At 46.0% G+C, this 16,361-nt stretch overlaps 1 protein-coding gene across 6 annotated transcripts in view; it reads right to left on the minus strand.

Annotated features, from left to right (window-relative positions):
• The window catches only part of LOC126187883 (adipokinetic hormone/corazonin-related peptide receptor variant I), a 1,289,392-nt gene that overhangs the window by 960,996 nt on the left and 312,035 nt on the right, over window positions 1-16,361 (minus strand). The window lies entirely within an intron of this gene.

Genomic DNA, 16,361 nt, shown 5'->3' on the forward strand with positions numbered 1-16,361 from the left:
GCCCAGTCATACACTGAAGAGCCAAAGCAAGTGCTACACCTGCCTCATATCGTGTAGGGCCCCTGTGAGCACGCGGAAGTGCCGCAACACGACGTGGCATAGACTCGACTAATGTCTGTAGTAGTGCTCGATGGAATTGACACCATGAATTCTGCAGAATTGTCCATAGTCGGAGCAGATCTCTCTTGAGCAGCACGTTGCAAGGCATCCCAGATATCCTCAATAATGTTCATGTCTGGGGAGTTTGGTGGCCGGAGGAACTGTATAAACCGAGAATCTTCCTGGAGCCACTATGTAGCAATTCTGGACGTGTGGGGTGTCGCATTGTCCTGCTGGGAATGCCCAAGTCCGTCGGAATGCACAATGCACATGAATGGATACAGGTGATCACACAGGATGCTTACGTACGCGTCATCCGTCAGAGTCGTATGTAGAAGTATCAGTAGTCCCACATCACTCCAACAGCACACGCCCCACACCATTACAGAGCCTCCACCAGCTTCAACAGTGCCTTGCTACATGCAGGGTCCATGGATTCATGAGGTTGTCTCCATACTAGTACGTGTCCACAATTTGAAACGAGACCCGTCCGACCAGTCAACAGTCCGATGTCAGTGTTGAGGGGCCTACTCGGGGCGTAAAACTTTTTGCCGTGCAGTCATCAAGTGTACACGAGTGGGCCTTCGGCTCAGAAAGCCCACATCGGCGATGTTTCGTTGAATGGTTCGTATGCTGACACTTGATGGCCTAGCATTGACTTCTACACCAATTTGCCGCAGGGTTGCACTTCTGTTACGTTGAGTGATTTTCTTCAGTCGTCGTTGGTCCCGTTTTTGCAGGATCTTTCTCCGGCAGCAGCAATCTCGGAAATTTGAAGTTTTACCGGATTCCTGATATTCACGGTACACTCGTGAAATGGTCGTACGGGAAAATCCCCACTTCACCGCTACCTCGGAGATGCTGTGTCTCTTCGCTAGTGCCCCGACTGTAGCACGACGTTCAGACTCACTTAAATGTTGATTACCTGCCACTGTAGCAGCAGTAACCGATGTAACTACTGCTCCAGACACTGTTTGTCTCATATGGGCGTTGCCGACCGCAGCGCCGTATTCTGCCTGTTCACATATCTCGCTATTTGAATACGCGTGCCTATACCTACACTCCTGGAAATTGAAATAAGAACACCGTGAATTCATTGTCCCAGGAAGGGGAAACTTTATTGACACATTCCTGGGGTCAGATACATCACATGATCACACTGACAGAACCACAGGCACATAGACACAGGCAACAGAGCATGCACAATGTCGGCACTAGTACAGTGTATATCCACCTTTCGCAGCAATGCAGGCTGCTATTCTCCCATGGAGACGATCGTAGAGATGCTGGATGTAGTCCTGTGGAACGGCTTGCCATGCCATTTCCACCTGGCGCCTCAGTTGGACCAGCGTTCGTGCTGGACGTACAGACCGCGTGAGACGACGCTTCATCCAGTCCCAAACATGCTCAATGGGGGACAGATCCGGAGATCTTGCTGGCCAGGGTAGTTGACTTACACCTTCTAGAGCACGTTGGGTGGCACGGGATACATGCGGACGTGCATTGTCCTGTTGGAACAGCAAGTTCCCTTGCCGGTCTAGGAATGGTAGAACGATGGGTTCGATGACGGTTTGGATGTACCGTGCACGGCGCCAAACACGCATACGACCATCATTGGCACCAAGGCAGAAGCGACTCTCATCGCTTCATCGCTGAAGACGACACGTCTCCATTCGTCCCTCCATTCACGCCTGTCGCGACACCACTGGAGGCGGGCTGCACGATGTTGGGGCGTGAGCGGAAGACGGCCTAACGGTGTGCGGGACCGTAGCCCAGCTTCATGGAGACGGTTGCGAATGGTCCTCGCCGATATCCCAGGAGCAACAGTGTCCCTAATTTGCTGGGAAGTGGCGGTGCGGTCCCCTACGGCACTGCGTAGGATCCTACGGTCTTGGCGTGCATCCGTGCGTCGCTGCGGTCCGGTCCCAGGTCGACGGGCACGTGCACCTTCCGCCGACCACTGGCGACAACATCGATGTACTGTGGAGACCTCACGCCCCACGTGTTGAGCAATTCGGCGGTACGTCCACCCGGCCTCCCGCATGCCCACTATACGCCCTCGCTCAAAGTCCGTCAACTGCACATACGGTTCACATCCACGCTGTCGCGGCATGCTACCAGTGTTAAAGACTGCGATGGAGCTCCGTATGCCACGGCAAACTGGCTGACACTGACGGCGGCGGTGCACAAATGCTGCGCAGCTGGCGCCATTCGACGGCCAACACCGCGGTTCCTGGTGTGTCCGCTGTGCCGTGCGTGTGATCATTGCTAGTACAGCCCTCTCGCATTGTCCGGAGCAAGTATGGTGGGTCTGACACACCGGTGTCAATGTGTTCTTTTTTCCATTTCCAGGAGTGTAGTTTCTTTGGTGCTTCGGTGTATATTGCCCACTGAAACTTGAGGACAAAGTCATAAAAATTGTGTCGTATTAGTATGTAACTTAAATATCGATATCTTTATTACGATGCTTACGTAGAACAGTGTAATTGTTATAGAACAGATACAAGTATGATCTTTTTAAGCCTTTTTGGTGCCTTTCGACGCCAGATTTCCTTTGTCTTACATTTTCTATACCTCGTAGCAAATTTTCGGTTCGTGTGAGACGACTTTGTTCATTATTGCGTAAGTTTCAATTTAATACCGATTTTCATTTACCTTGCGAAAATTTTTACTGTCTCACTTTGAGTACTAATAACTTGTAGCGCTCCACAAACTCTCCGCAATGTCGCCCGTATCAATGCCCTAGCTAAACGCGTTTGCACGCTATACCGGTTTCAGGTACACACAGTTACTTTTCAGCAGTCACGCTCTTGTGTCTGCAGTCGTACGGCGACGTCGCACGCTAAACAAATAATGTGCGGCTGAACGTTCACACATGATCTGTCAGTCGTGGGCTCAAACATTGTTTACGTATTACTAGTCTCGTACTTATTAGCGATTCAAATCTGACGGTATTTTGTCACACAAGAAATTTGGACCGACGAGCGAACAGAAGCTCTCGCACCACAATCGCCGGTATCTGCGCTAAACAAGTCATGACATTTGTACCAGGATGTAACATATGCTCACAGTGCGTTCCTTGTTCGTGATTTTAACAAAAAGCAACAGTACACTGATGCCTCAGTTTCCATATTCGCCAGACACGGCCTAATGTGACTTCTTTCTGTTCGTAAAAGTAAAGCAAACGTTGAAAGGCTGTCGTATTACTAGGGAAGACGAGATCAGAATAGCATCGCTGAGGGAACTGGAAGTTCTCTCATAGGTAGACGGTCCAGTAACATAAACGTGACCACCGCCTACGTTCGACGTCAACACACACTAACCACTCACGGACAGCAGGTGTTGGCACTAGCAGTGGAGGGCATGCAAGACATGTCGGGGGACGCGGAAAACACTGGAGTCGTTGTCGTAATGCAGAAACAGAGCTATTTGTCTGTCATCACCAAGGGCACGATCATTGGTTTTAGGGCCAAGGGTGGAACGACAAAGTCTGTCAACTGTTCGCGTGCCGTCGTGTTTGAAGTGGCAAAATGGCGCCATCCAAAAGTGGCAACTGTATGCAAAACGGACTACAGGTGACAGGAATGAACACCAATTGCTGAGATGTGCAGGTGTGAATAGACGTTGTAGCGGGACGCGAAAGTGAAGCGTCACCCATCCGCCAGTGTCAGCCCAGTTTGCAGGTGAATATAAGTTTAATTTAGTTTTTTGTTGATGTATTTTTGTAATATTTGTAATGGTTGTGGATTGACTAAAGTTTGTATTTACTTTTTATGTTTCATGTACGGAGAGGGCGGCGCAACGAACGGAGACAGCATCTTCGCTGCCGGGACCAGAGAGAAAATTGCTGGCCACTATACGTCGCGGGTCGACAGCCAAAGAGCAACAGAAGATCCTGAAACCGAGTTGTTGCGTCGTGCTTCTAAAAATAAAATAATTGAGAATTTGTAATGTTTGTACAACAATGACGTCATAGAAAGTTGAATCTTGTTGTAAATAGTTAGTCCTGTCTTGTCAAGGCTCAGGTTCACGTCTATATGTAGGAAGATAATAAACTAGTGGATGCTACAAAAGTTTAAATACGTGTTCCGAGAATTAATTTATGAAGAATTATGTGAATGAATTAATAATATATTTGACAAGATTATTAATTTTTGACAACGTTCATCGCGAGTTTGAATCTCGAAAGTTTATTCAATGTGGTTCTAATATTTATTAAATCAGATAACGTGTATTAATATAATTTCTGAGGAGAGACAGACGACATCTAAATTGAAAAACGTTTGCGCAAACCAATTGGCCTGAGTGACGTAATTCTGCGCATACGACTCAAATGATGTTTTACAGTTTCGTTCAAGAACCATTCTGAGACAATTTAAAAAGAATATAAATAATTTTGTATTGTGTTGTAACTGACGTAGGTGACGAAGTCTACACATGGTCATACACTCCTGGAAATTGAAATAAGAACACCGTGAATTCATTGTCCCAGGAAGGGGAAACTTTATTGACACATTCCTGGGGTCAGATACATCACATGATCACACTGACAGAACCACAGGCACATAGACACAGGCGACAGAGCATGCACAATGTCGGCACTAGTACAGTGTATATCCACCTTTCGCAGCAATGCAGGCTGCTATTCTCCCATGGAGACGATCGTAGAGATGCTGGATGTAGTCCTGTGGAACGGCTTGCCATGCCATTTCCACCTGGCGCCTCAGTTGGACCAGCGTTCGTGCTGGACGTGCAGACCGCGTGAGACGACGCTTCATCCAGTCCCAAACATGCTCAATGGGGGACAGATCCGGAGATCTTGCTGGCCAGGGTAGTTGACTTACACCTTCTAGAGCACGTTGGGTGGCACGGGATACATGCGGACGTGCATTGTCCTGTTGGAACAGCAAGTTCCCTTGCCGGTCTAGGAATGGTAGAACGATGGGTTCGATGACGGTTTGGATGTACCGTGCACTATTCAGTGTCCCCTCGACGATCACCAGTGGTGTACGGCCAGTGTAGAAGATCGCTCCCCACACCATGAAGCCGGGTGTTGGCCATGTGTGCCTCGGTCGTATGCAGTCCTGATTGTGGCGCTCACCTGCACGGCGCCAAACACGCATACGACCATCATTGGCACCAAGGCAGAAGCGACTCTCATCGCTGAAGACGACACGTCTCCATTCGTCCCTCCATTCACGACTGTCGCGACACCACTGGAAGCGGGTTGCACGATGTTGGGGCGTGAGCGGAAGACGGCCTAACGGTGTGCGGGACCGTAGCCCAGCTTCATGGAGACGGTTGCGAATGGTCCTCGCCGATACCCCAGGAGCAACAGTGTCCCTAATTTGCTGGGAAGTGGCGGTGCGGTCCCCTACGGCACTGCGTAGGATCCTACGGTCTTGGCGTGCATCCGTGCGTCGCTGCGGTCCGGTCCCAGGTCGACGGGCACGTGCACCTTCCGCCGACCACTGGCGACAACATCGATGTACTGTGGAGACCTCACGCCCCACGTGTTGAGCAATTCGGCAGTACGTCCACCCGGCCTCCCGCATGCCCACTATACGCCCTCGCTCAAAGTCCGTCAACTGCACATACGGTTCACGTCCACGCTGTCGCGGCATGCTACCAGTGTTAAAGACTGCGATGGAGCTCCGTATGCCACGGCAAACTGGCTGACACTGACCGTGGCGGTGCACAAATGCTGCGCAGCTAGCGCCATTCGACGGCCAACACCGCGGTTCCTGGTGTGTCCGCTGTGCCGTGCGTGTGATCATTGCTTGTACAGCCCTCTCGCAGTGTCCGGAGCAAGTATGGTGGGTCTGACACACCGGTGTCAATGTGTTCTTTTTTCCATTTCCAGGAGTGTATGTCAAAAGAAAATCATTTATAAAAAAAACTTACGTCGTTACACTACAACGTGCAACTTTTGAGCAACTGACTGCGTAGATGAACCCAGGGGCTGCCAACAGTTTCTCCCCAACGATCACCCAGCGAACGTTGCCGTGTATGGGGCTCCGTAGCTGGCGCCTGGGTCATGCATAAGTGCTGCTCGTCGGCGACGAAGGATGGAATTTCCCGTCAGTATTGCAAGTGGACGTCCATTGAGTGGCGACACGTAGTCTTTACAGACGAGTGACGTTTTATGCCTCATCGGACAGATGGCCGCTGGCGTCTACGGCGTGAAATACACAACTGGCCATTAAAATTGCTACACCAAGAAGAAATGCAGATGATAAACGGATATTCATTGGAGAAATATATTATACTAGAACTGACATGTGATTACATTTTTACGCAATTTGGGTGCATAGATCCTGAGAAATCAGTACCCAGAACAATTACCTCTGGCCGTAATAATGGCCTTGATACTCCTGGGCATTGAGTCAAACAGAGCTCGGATGGCGTGTACACGTACAGCTGACCATGCAGCTTCAACACGATACCACAGTTCACCAAGAGTAGTGACTGGCCTCTTGTGACGAGCCAGTTAATCGGCCACCATTGACCAGACGTTTTCCGATGGTGAAAGATCTGGAGAATTTGCTGGCCAGGGCAGCAGTCGAACATTTTCTGAATCCAGAAAGGCCCGTACAGGACCTGTAACATGCGGTTGTGCATTATCCTGCTGAAATGTATGGTTTTGCAGGGATCGAATGAAGGGTAGAGCCACGGGTCGTAACACAGCTGAAATGTAACGTCCACTGTTCAAAGTGCCGTCAATGCGAACAAGAGGTGATCGAGACGTGTAACCAATGGCACCCATACCATCACGCCGGGTGATACGCCAGTATGGCGATGACGAACACACGCTTCCAATGTGCGTTCACCACGATGTCGTCAAACACGGATTCGACCATCATGATTTTGTATACATAACCTGGATTCATCCGAAAAAATAACGTTTTGCTATTCGTGCATCCAGGTTCGTCGCTGAGTATACCATAGCAGGCGCTCCTGTCTGTGATACAGCGTCAAGGGTAAACGCAGCCACGGTCTCCGAGCTGGTAGTCCATGGTGCTGCAAACGTCGTCGAACTGTTCTTGCAGATGATTGTTGTCTTGCAAACGTCCCCATCTGTTGACTCAGGGATCGAGACGTGGCTGCACGATCCGTTACAGCCATGCGGATAAGATGCTTGTCATCTCGACTGCTAGTGATACGAGGCCGTTGGGATCCAGCACGGCGTTCCGTATTACCGTCCTGAACCCACCGATTCCATATTCTGCTAACAGTAATTGGATTTCGATCAACGCGAGCAGCAATGTCGCGATACGATAAACTGCAATCGCGATAGTCTACAATCCTACCTTTATCAAAGTCGGAAACGTGGTGGTACGCATTTCTCCTCCTTTCACGAGGCATCACAACATTTTACCAGGCAACGCCGGTCAACTGCTGTTTGTGTATGAGAAATCGGCTGGACACTTTCGTCATGTCAGGACGTTGTAGGAGTCGCCACCGGCACCAACCTTGTGTGAATGCTCTGAAAAGCTAATCATTTGCATATCACATCATCTTCTTCCTGTCGGTTAAATTTCGCGTCTGTAGCACGTCATCTTCGTGGTGTAGCAATTTTAATGGCCAGTAGCGTATCTGAAAGCGAACGCCCTGCAACAATCGCCGGAAGTGTCCAGGTCGGAGAGGGAGGGAGCGTTAGGGTCTGAGGAATATTCTCGTGGGCGTGTCTGGAAGATATTGTCAAACTGGGAGGCACAATGGGTCAATACAAGTATGTAGGCTATTTACCCTTGGGGCGTATATTCATCCCTATGTGCAGTTCGTTTTTCCTCAGCACGATGGTATCTACCAGCAGGACAACATTTCACACTGCTCCTAGTCTGCGTGCGTTGTTTGAAGATTACTAGGATGATTTTGTCGTACGAACTCTGCTGGCCACCAAACTCTCCGCATTTAAACGCAGTCGAGAATGTATGGGACCAGACCGATCGAGCTACTCGCGCCATAGACCCTCAACCGAGAATGCTAGCGTGTGACACCACATCCATGTCGGTACCTTCCAGAACTCCAGTGACACCTCCTGCACGTCTCACAGCCATCTGCGCTGCAAAAGCAGATTATTCGAGCTTTTAATTAATGTGACTGGGGAGAAGTTGATCCCCTTAGAATAAAATTTATGAATTACTGTGCTGGTAAACCTCTACTTTACTTGATTTTCAAACAGCTGAGCAAAACTGAACGTACTCACAAATTTTTCCCTTTACTTTTTCTGATCAACACTAAACTGACACACAATATTTTTAGCGCAACACAATCTGACTTTCAATAATCAAATGGTTCAAACGGCTCTGAGCACTATGGGACTTAACAGCTGTGGTCATCAGTCCCCTAGAACTTAGAACTACTTAAACGTAACTAACCTATAGACATCACACACATCCATGGCCGAGGCAGGATTCGAACCTGCGACCGTAGCAGTCGCGCGGTTCCGGACTACAGCGCCTAGAACCGCATGGCCACCGCGGCCAGCTTTCAATAATCCCTACAAAAGAATGGCCCTGACTAACAATAACCTATATCTTTCATCAATCACTTACGTCACAAAAATCTTCGTTGCTCAAATTACTGCAATAAAGCGAGCGCCAATACTAAATAAAACTAGTGAAGGTACTAACTACTGATAAGCATAGTTAGCAAATGAAAGATTTTGATAGAGAACAAACAATGTAGTTACCTTAATAGTGTTCAAAAGCCATTATATATATATATATATATATATATATATATATATATATATATATATATATATATATATATATATAATGGTGAGACGTGAAAGACGTAACACCCCCTATATTCCGGGGGTGATTGCACGTATCGGCATGCGGTTTTCGACGAATCATAACGGACTATGGGGCACATACGTTGGTACATGCACAAGAATCACAACGTTTGTATTGACCGAGATAATGAGGCAAGTACATGCTTTTAAATGGGACGCTATACTTTTTTATCATCATTCGAACGCTCTGGAAAAGACGCGTGTAGTGATGCAACGTATGTTGCTATTGTGATTCAAACTTTGCTTAAAAGAGGGCGTATGAGGATTTACCTACGTAGCGTAGACCGTGCATGCTGCATAGAGCGTACAGTCTGCAGCCGCTTCCGACCGCCTCGGCCTTCAATCGTACAATGTTTCCCAGCGTCTTTTAAGCGAAATTTGAATCACAATAACAACATGCGTTATATCACTATACGCGTCTTTTCCAGAGCGTTCGAATGATGGTAAAAAAGTATGGTGTCCCATTTAAAAAACGTGTACTTGCCTCATTATCTCGGTCAATATAAACGTTGTGATTATTGTGCATGTACCAAAGTATGTGTCCGATAGTCGGCAATGATACGCCGAACACCGCTTGTCGATACCTGCAATCGCCCCCGGAATAATGGGGGTGTTACGTCTTACGCGACTCACCCTGTATATCAGTTCATGACATCCAGTCATGGAAATTTCATTTTTTTGACGGACACACGACCAGATCGTCCGCTCTCATAACTCCGCCATCTCTCTCTCCACATCCGGCACTTCTGGCGGCTCACCTCCAACCAGTGTTGCCAACTCTAAAAAACCCGAGTCGCTAGATTCAATATCAAAAGTCGCTAGAAAGTCGCTAAAACTGATTTTACTAGGGGTGTAACGAAAATTTCGTGCTGTGAATGGTGCAATAAGTTAGTGGGGGGGGGGGGTTAATAAAGTATTAATAAAAATTGTCTCATATGTAGTTGCTATATTGTCTTAATTAAATGACGCATCGCTTGCAACAACATACATATTAAATACGCTAACGTTTAATTAAACATGTTATCAACATTGACGCAACATATAAATTGTTGTTTCAATCACAGTAGTCAAATATACTAGAAATATACAACTATATTTGTAACAAAAGAAAGCAAGAACTCAAATTAGGCTACAAAATATATACATACCGGTATGTGAGCTATTCATCGGCGTCACTCAGAAGATCGAATAACTTTTCTGTTTCATGCTCTGACAGAACTGTAGTTGATGTAGAGGGTTGAACGTCGCTCTAAAGACGATGTTAAAGTTCGACTGGTTTTGTCGCAAAAGAGTAATTTTTGTTCGTTCCAATAAGCTCCAATACGTCTGACGGTATGTCAAAAGATGCACAATCTTTATTTTGTTTCTTCAGCTGGTCTCTCAATATGATCAAAGCATTAATTGTGTTAACGATAATCTGTTACATTGTTTGGTTGTTATAATGTTCATAGAATTGAATATTCTTTCCACTTCTGCATTTGAATGCGGTAGGCATAGAACAGTCATTGCTAGCTGTGAAATCAAAGAAAAAGGATTCGCCCCTGCGGCATTTTTATACTGCAAAACCTCACTCCAAAATCGAACAGTGTTAGTAGTGTTATTCCACCTAATGAAGTTGATATTATGCTATTCTTGCAGCATACCGTCTATGAAATCGCCACTAAAACCCAATTCTTTGGCTACATCCGCTACAGCAATATTTTTATTCACTTTTAGTGTTTCTTCAACATTCAGCATTGACATTTTTTTCAGGATCGTGACGTTGCTTGGCAGTCTTTGTTGAATTTAGATATTGATACATCTGTGGATTCATCTATTAGTACACTGTATTTTTGGTTACCTATATCTTCAACTAATGATTGTGTAAAATATGGAGCCAAAGCTTTAGTTATAATGTTGTGCACTTTGTACGATATAATTGCATGTTTTTAGCGCCCTCATCACCGGAAAACACCTTCTTGCACAGTATTCCTAAATCATCCACAGCTAAAATAGAACAATGTTCAGCAATAAATAAAGAAAGGGCGCCTTCCGCTCTGCTTGCTATTCTAACTGTAGTTTTCGGGACAATTTTCACAGGTAAGGTGGTTTGTGTTTTTTTTAAATCAATTTTTTGTTTATGCTTAATAGTTTTCGAATGCTTTCTAATATCACACAATTTAGCATAAAAAACTGTTGCACATACTTGACATCTTGCCTTTGATAAGTCTCCAACGACTGGTTTCTGCCACCCATTGAATTCAGGTTCTGCTTCCCACGCATCCCGATATTTTTGAGCTTACTGCTTCTTCTTCTTCTTCGGTAAATCCATTATGTAGGCCACCACAACATATGTTTCACCAATTTATAATCACTGAAAATACATTAAATCTCAGGCGAACTAGAGGTCATGAAACAATCTACTCACTCAGTAACTCGATATCAGTCCTGTTGTTCATTGTTTAAAACGTAATGTCTGAGATACCCCTACCGAATTGTTCTTGCGTTACCACCGTGCATGTGGTAATAATTTGACTGCCAGTTAACATTTCGAAAAATTAGAGGTTGCTGGACAGAAAAGTATTTTATTATACTTAATTTTACGTATGTTTTTTGTCAATTCGAAAAATAAAGGTAGTTCAAAAGTTAAAGAATTATAGATCGATACGCTATCGACAATAACAGGCTAGGCGGTAAAGAAAATGGATTGTTCTATAGTCAAGGTTTGCTTACTCTGTAGGCAATTCCCTTATTCAGGTTTACTAAATGCTGAACAATGCTACATGATCTGCTAAGAACTTAATTTAACTTAGTAATCTAGAACAAAGTCAGTGTAGTACCCATTCTATAGTTAAAATCTTAGTTTTGTTAATGAAAATACTGGCCCAAAATAGTTTTGATTTGTACTTCAAAAGTCGTCAGTACTCCAAAAGTCGCCAGAAAAGTCGCTAAATAATTTTTGTCGCTAAAAAGTTTTTTTTTTGTCGCTAAGACGAAGGCAAAAGTCGCCATTTCTAGCGACAAAGTCGCTAAATTGGCAACACTGCCTCCAACTGCGCAACGCTATGCGCTGTTCACATCGAACTGCCCAACACTACAATGGCGAATATTCCAACAATGCCAACCAGGCACAGACTGCACACAGCACAGCCAGTGATTTCCATACAGAGCGCTACGTGGCGTCACCAACATAAAAACCTAAACAGCCTGCTTACAAATTGTTCCGGGGATTGGAAAATCAGCTGACGTAGGTGTATAATATGTAGTGTAAGTGTATAATATCTAGACGAATAAATAAAATTCTTTCCGAAGCCGGCCGGTGTGGCCGTGCGGTTCTAGGCGCTATAGTCTGGAGCCGAGCGACCGCTTCTTTCGCAGGTTCGAATCCTGCCTCAGGCATTGGTGTGTGTGGTGTCCTTAGGTTGGTTAGGTTTAATTAGTTCTAAGTTCTAGGGGACTGTTGACCTCAGAAGTTAAGTCCCATAGTGCTCAGAGCCATTTGAACCATTCTTTCCGGAAAACAAATATTGGCGTTGTTTTTTGAACACACCGCAAGTAGACGCTTCAAACTAGCCACTGGCATGCAAACAAGGTTCGGTGTTTTCGCTGAATCTACACAGCACAGTACGTCGCTGATAAGTCTCGCGCAGGATTATCAGCACGGTCCATAGGCTGCACCCAAGTCGTAAACAGCGCGGCCTGATATCTGTGAGTGGGGATGGGACGGGGGGGGGGGGGGGGGTGCACGTTTCCAAACGGGACTGGGTCAGGCGCCACGTCCGTGACGCAATCATCGCGACGTCAATGCTATTTCCTTGGCGGCACTCTCACGTGTACAGCGCAATGAGATTTTACTCGTTGTGGACGCGATGCAACTTCACGACTCTGAGCAGACATGTAATGACGTGACAAAAGTCATGTAGTAGCCATTGCACATATGCAGATGGCGATAGTATCGCGTACACGACATCATTTGTACTCAGACAATTCATGTGAAAAGGTGTCTGATGTGATTACGGCTGCACTATGGGAGTTGTCAGACTTTGAACGAGGAATGGTAGTTGAATCTAGATGCAAGGGACACTCCATTTCGGAAATCGTTAGTTGATTCAATATTCCGAGGTCGACAGTGTCAAGAATGTGCCAAGAACACCAAATTTTAGGCGTTCTCCTCTCACCACAGACAATGCAGTGGCCGACAGCCTTCCCTTAAAGAGCGAGACAAGTGGTTCCAGAATGAGATTTTCACTCTGCAGCGGAGTGTGCGCTGATATGAAACTTCCTGGCAGATTAAAACTGTGTGCCCGACCGAGACCCGAACTCGGGACCTTTGCCTTTCGCGGGCAAGTGCTCTGCTTGGTTCGCAGGAGAGCTTCTGTAAAGTAAAGTTTGGAAGGTAGGAGACGAGATACTGGCAGAAGCAAAGCTGTGAGTATCGGGCGTGAGTCGTGCTTCGGTAACCTAGGTAGAGCACTTGCCCGCGAAAGGCAAAGGTCCCGAGTTCGAGTCTCGGTCGGGCACACAGTTTTAATCTGCCAGGAAGTGTCGAGACAAGTGGTGTTTGCGTAGAGTTGTGTGAACAGACAAGCAACACTGCGTGAATTAACCGCTGAAAAGAATCTGGGACGTACGACCAACTTATCCATTAGGACATTGCGGCGAAATCTGTAGTTAATGGGCTGTGTCAGCAGAGAGCCCATATGAGTGCATTTGGTAACAACACGACATCGCCTGCAGTGCCTCGTCTGGACTCGTGACCATATCGTTTGGATGTTTGGATCCTAGGCGACTGGATAACCGTGGTCTGATCAAACGAGTTCCGATTTCAGTTGGTAAGAGCTGATGGAAGGCTTCGAGTGGGGCGTAGACCCCCGATGTCGTGGATCCAAGTCGTCAACGAGGCATAGTAAAAGCTTTTGGTGGCTCCAGAATGGTGTGGGTTGTGTTTACACGGAACGGACTGGTTCCTCTATTGCAACTCAATGTATCACTGACTGTAAATTGTTATATTCGCCTACTTGGAGACCATTTGCAGCCATCCATCTATGTCATGTTCCTTAACGACGATGCGCCATGTCACCGGGCCACAATTGTTGGCGATTGGTTTGAATATCATTCTGGACAATTCCAGCGAATAGTCTGGCTACTCAGATCCCCCGACATGAATCTCATCTAACGTTTATGGAACATAATCGAGAGGTCAGTTCGTGCACAAAATGTTGCATCGGAAACACTTCCGCAATTATCGACCCAATAGAGGGAGCATGGCACAGTACTTCTGTAGTGGACGTCCAAGGGCATGTGGCGTGCATGTCATGTCGCGTTGCTGCACTCCGCCGAGCAAAAATTGGTCGGACACGGTATTAGGAGGTATCCCATGGCTTTTATCATCTGAGTGGTATTAGATTAGGAAATGAGACACTTAAAGTAGTAAAGGAGTTTTGCTATTTGGGGAGCAAAATAACTGATGATGGTCGAAGTAGAGAGGATATAAAATGCAGACTGGCAATGGCTAGGAAAGCGTTTCTGAAGAAGAGAAATTTGTTAACATCGAGTATAGATTTAAGTGTCAGGAAGTCATTTCTGAAAGTATTTGTGTGGAGTGTAGCCATGTATGGAAGTGAAACATGGACGGTAAATAGTTTGGACAAGAAGAGAATAGAAGCTTTCGAAATGTGGTGCTACAGAAGAATGCTGAAGATTAGATGGGTAGATCACATAACTAATGAGGAAGTATTGAATAGGATTGGGGAGAAGAGAAGTTTGTGGCACAACTTGACCAGAAGAAGGGATCGGTTGGTAGGACATGTTCTGAGGCATCAAGGGATCACCAATTTAGTATTGGAGGGCAGCGTGGAGGGTAAAAATCGTAGGGGGAGACCAAGAGATGAATACACTAAGCAGATTCAGAAGGATGTTGGTTGCAGTAGGTACTGGGAGATGAAGAGGCTTGCACAGGATAGAGTAGCGTGGAGAGCTGCATCAAACCAGTCTCAGGACTGAAGACCACAACAACAACAACGTAGCGTTGGTTTGCGACGAACCAGTTTGTTTAGGATATTTATTTGCTTATGAGCTGTAACTAGTTTTGAGTTGCCGAAAGCACAGCTTGAGACAACTTACACAGCTTACTGATCGCACTTACCAAATGTCGTAAGGCATGTGGCGAACTTATCTAGACGAGAAATGAAACGTGGAGTAGCTAACAGCAACCGTTTCCACTAAGGTCAGACACGTCAACATAGCAGTCCGCAAGGGAGACAGGAGGAGGAAGGGATGGAAAGGGGTCACTCCCCGCCATCCCTCCCCTTCAGCAGCAGCAATCTGGTTGCGTTATCAGTAGTTAGTTACTTAGTCAGTTACATCGTTAGTTAGATGTCGCATAGATCAGATGAACAAATATTTTGTTTCTCTAACATTCTGCGTGGTGTCTGTCTGTTCTAAGTCGTGTCTCCCTACCACTTTCGCGCAACGACGCTCTGAGCGTGTTTTTTAGGGAATTGACTAGTTTGAACCTGGGACCTGTTGCTGGTAAGGAGATCCCAGACCACACATGACATGTAGAGTTCAGAAGAGTTCAGTGAGACTAGCGATGATATAATCAAATACTTAATGATTTCAGCATCAGCTCCACTGCACTCCCTGTATAAGAATCTTAATACTAACTAAATTTAGTGAAAGGGGTGAAGGCTTTCCTATTTTTAGTTAGCTGGTAAAGTAACGTCGAAAGAGAAGTTAAGTTTACCATTGGAATTTTTATTCTACTCACAAAACATTGTTTATAAATTGCACTATTCAGAAAAGGAAATATTTTAATACAGGATGATAAAAACCAACTACGTTCAACAAAAATATCAACGAATATTCCCTGAATGTGTTTCCAAGTTCTATAATGGATCGAAGGATGACCTATGCCATATCACATCTATAATCTAGGTTTAAATTAAGTTTCATTAAAGAGAAAACTATCAAAAATGGTCTACAGTGACAGGGAGCAGCGGGCGGCGCAGCTCCACACACCTCGCCGTCTCGGAAGCAACTCTCACGAATTTCTCTTTACTACAATTTACCGAAGTTGGTTTGAAAAAAACTATCTGGCTGTGTTTTCAACTGACCAATCAGGGTCTCAATGTTAACCTTAAGCTCCGCCTATAAAAATTTTGTCTATCTACTGAGAAACGTTACACTTTTCGTGGTGGGGCAATGTTTTTAATGTTTGCAACGTAACAGAGACGGGTATAGTCTCACGCTAAAACTTGCAGCTGGTGTGGCCCTTTTAATGTTATCGTAAGATCTATACTGTTCTTCTGGAGGGCTCTATCTTTTAACATGGGCTGCGGGGTGGTCTTGGCGGTCGGCGGGCGATGTGGGTGTCCTTTATCGTAGGGCCTTCTAGGCTACACAGCTCTGCTCTCGGCTTCTCATTTCTCCCCCCGGAACTGCGTCTGTTTCATGGTGGGAAGGTATGACATGCATTTAG

Source organism: Schistocerca cancellata, chromosome 5, assembly GCF_023864275.1.
Source record: "Schistocerca cancellata isolate TAMUIC-IGC-003103 chromosome 5, iqSchCanc2.1, whole genome shotgun sequence".
Classification (NCBI taxonomy): Eukaryota; Metazoa; Arthropoda; class Insecta; order Orthoptera; family Acrididae; genus Schistocerca; species Schistocerca cancellata.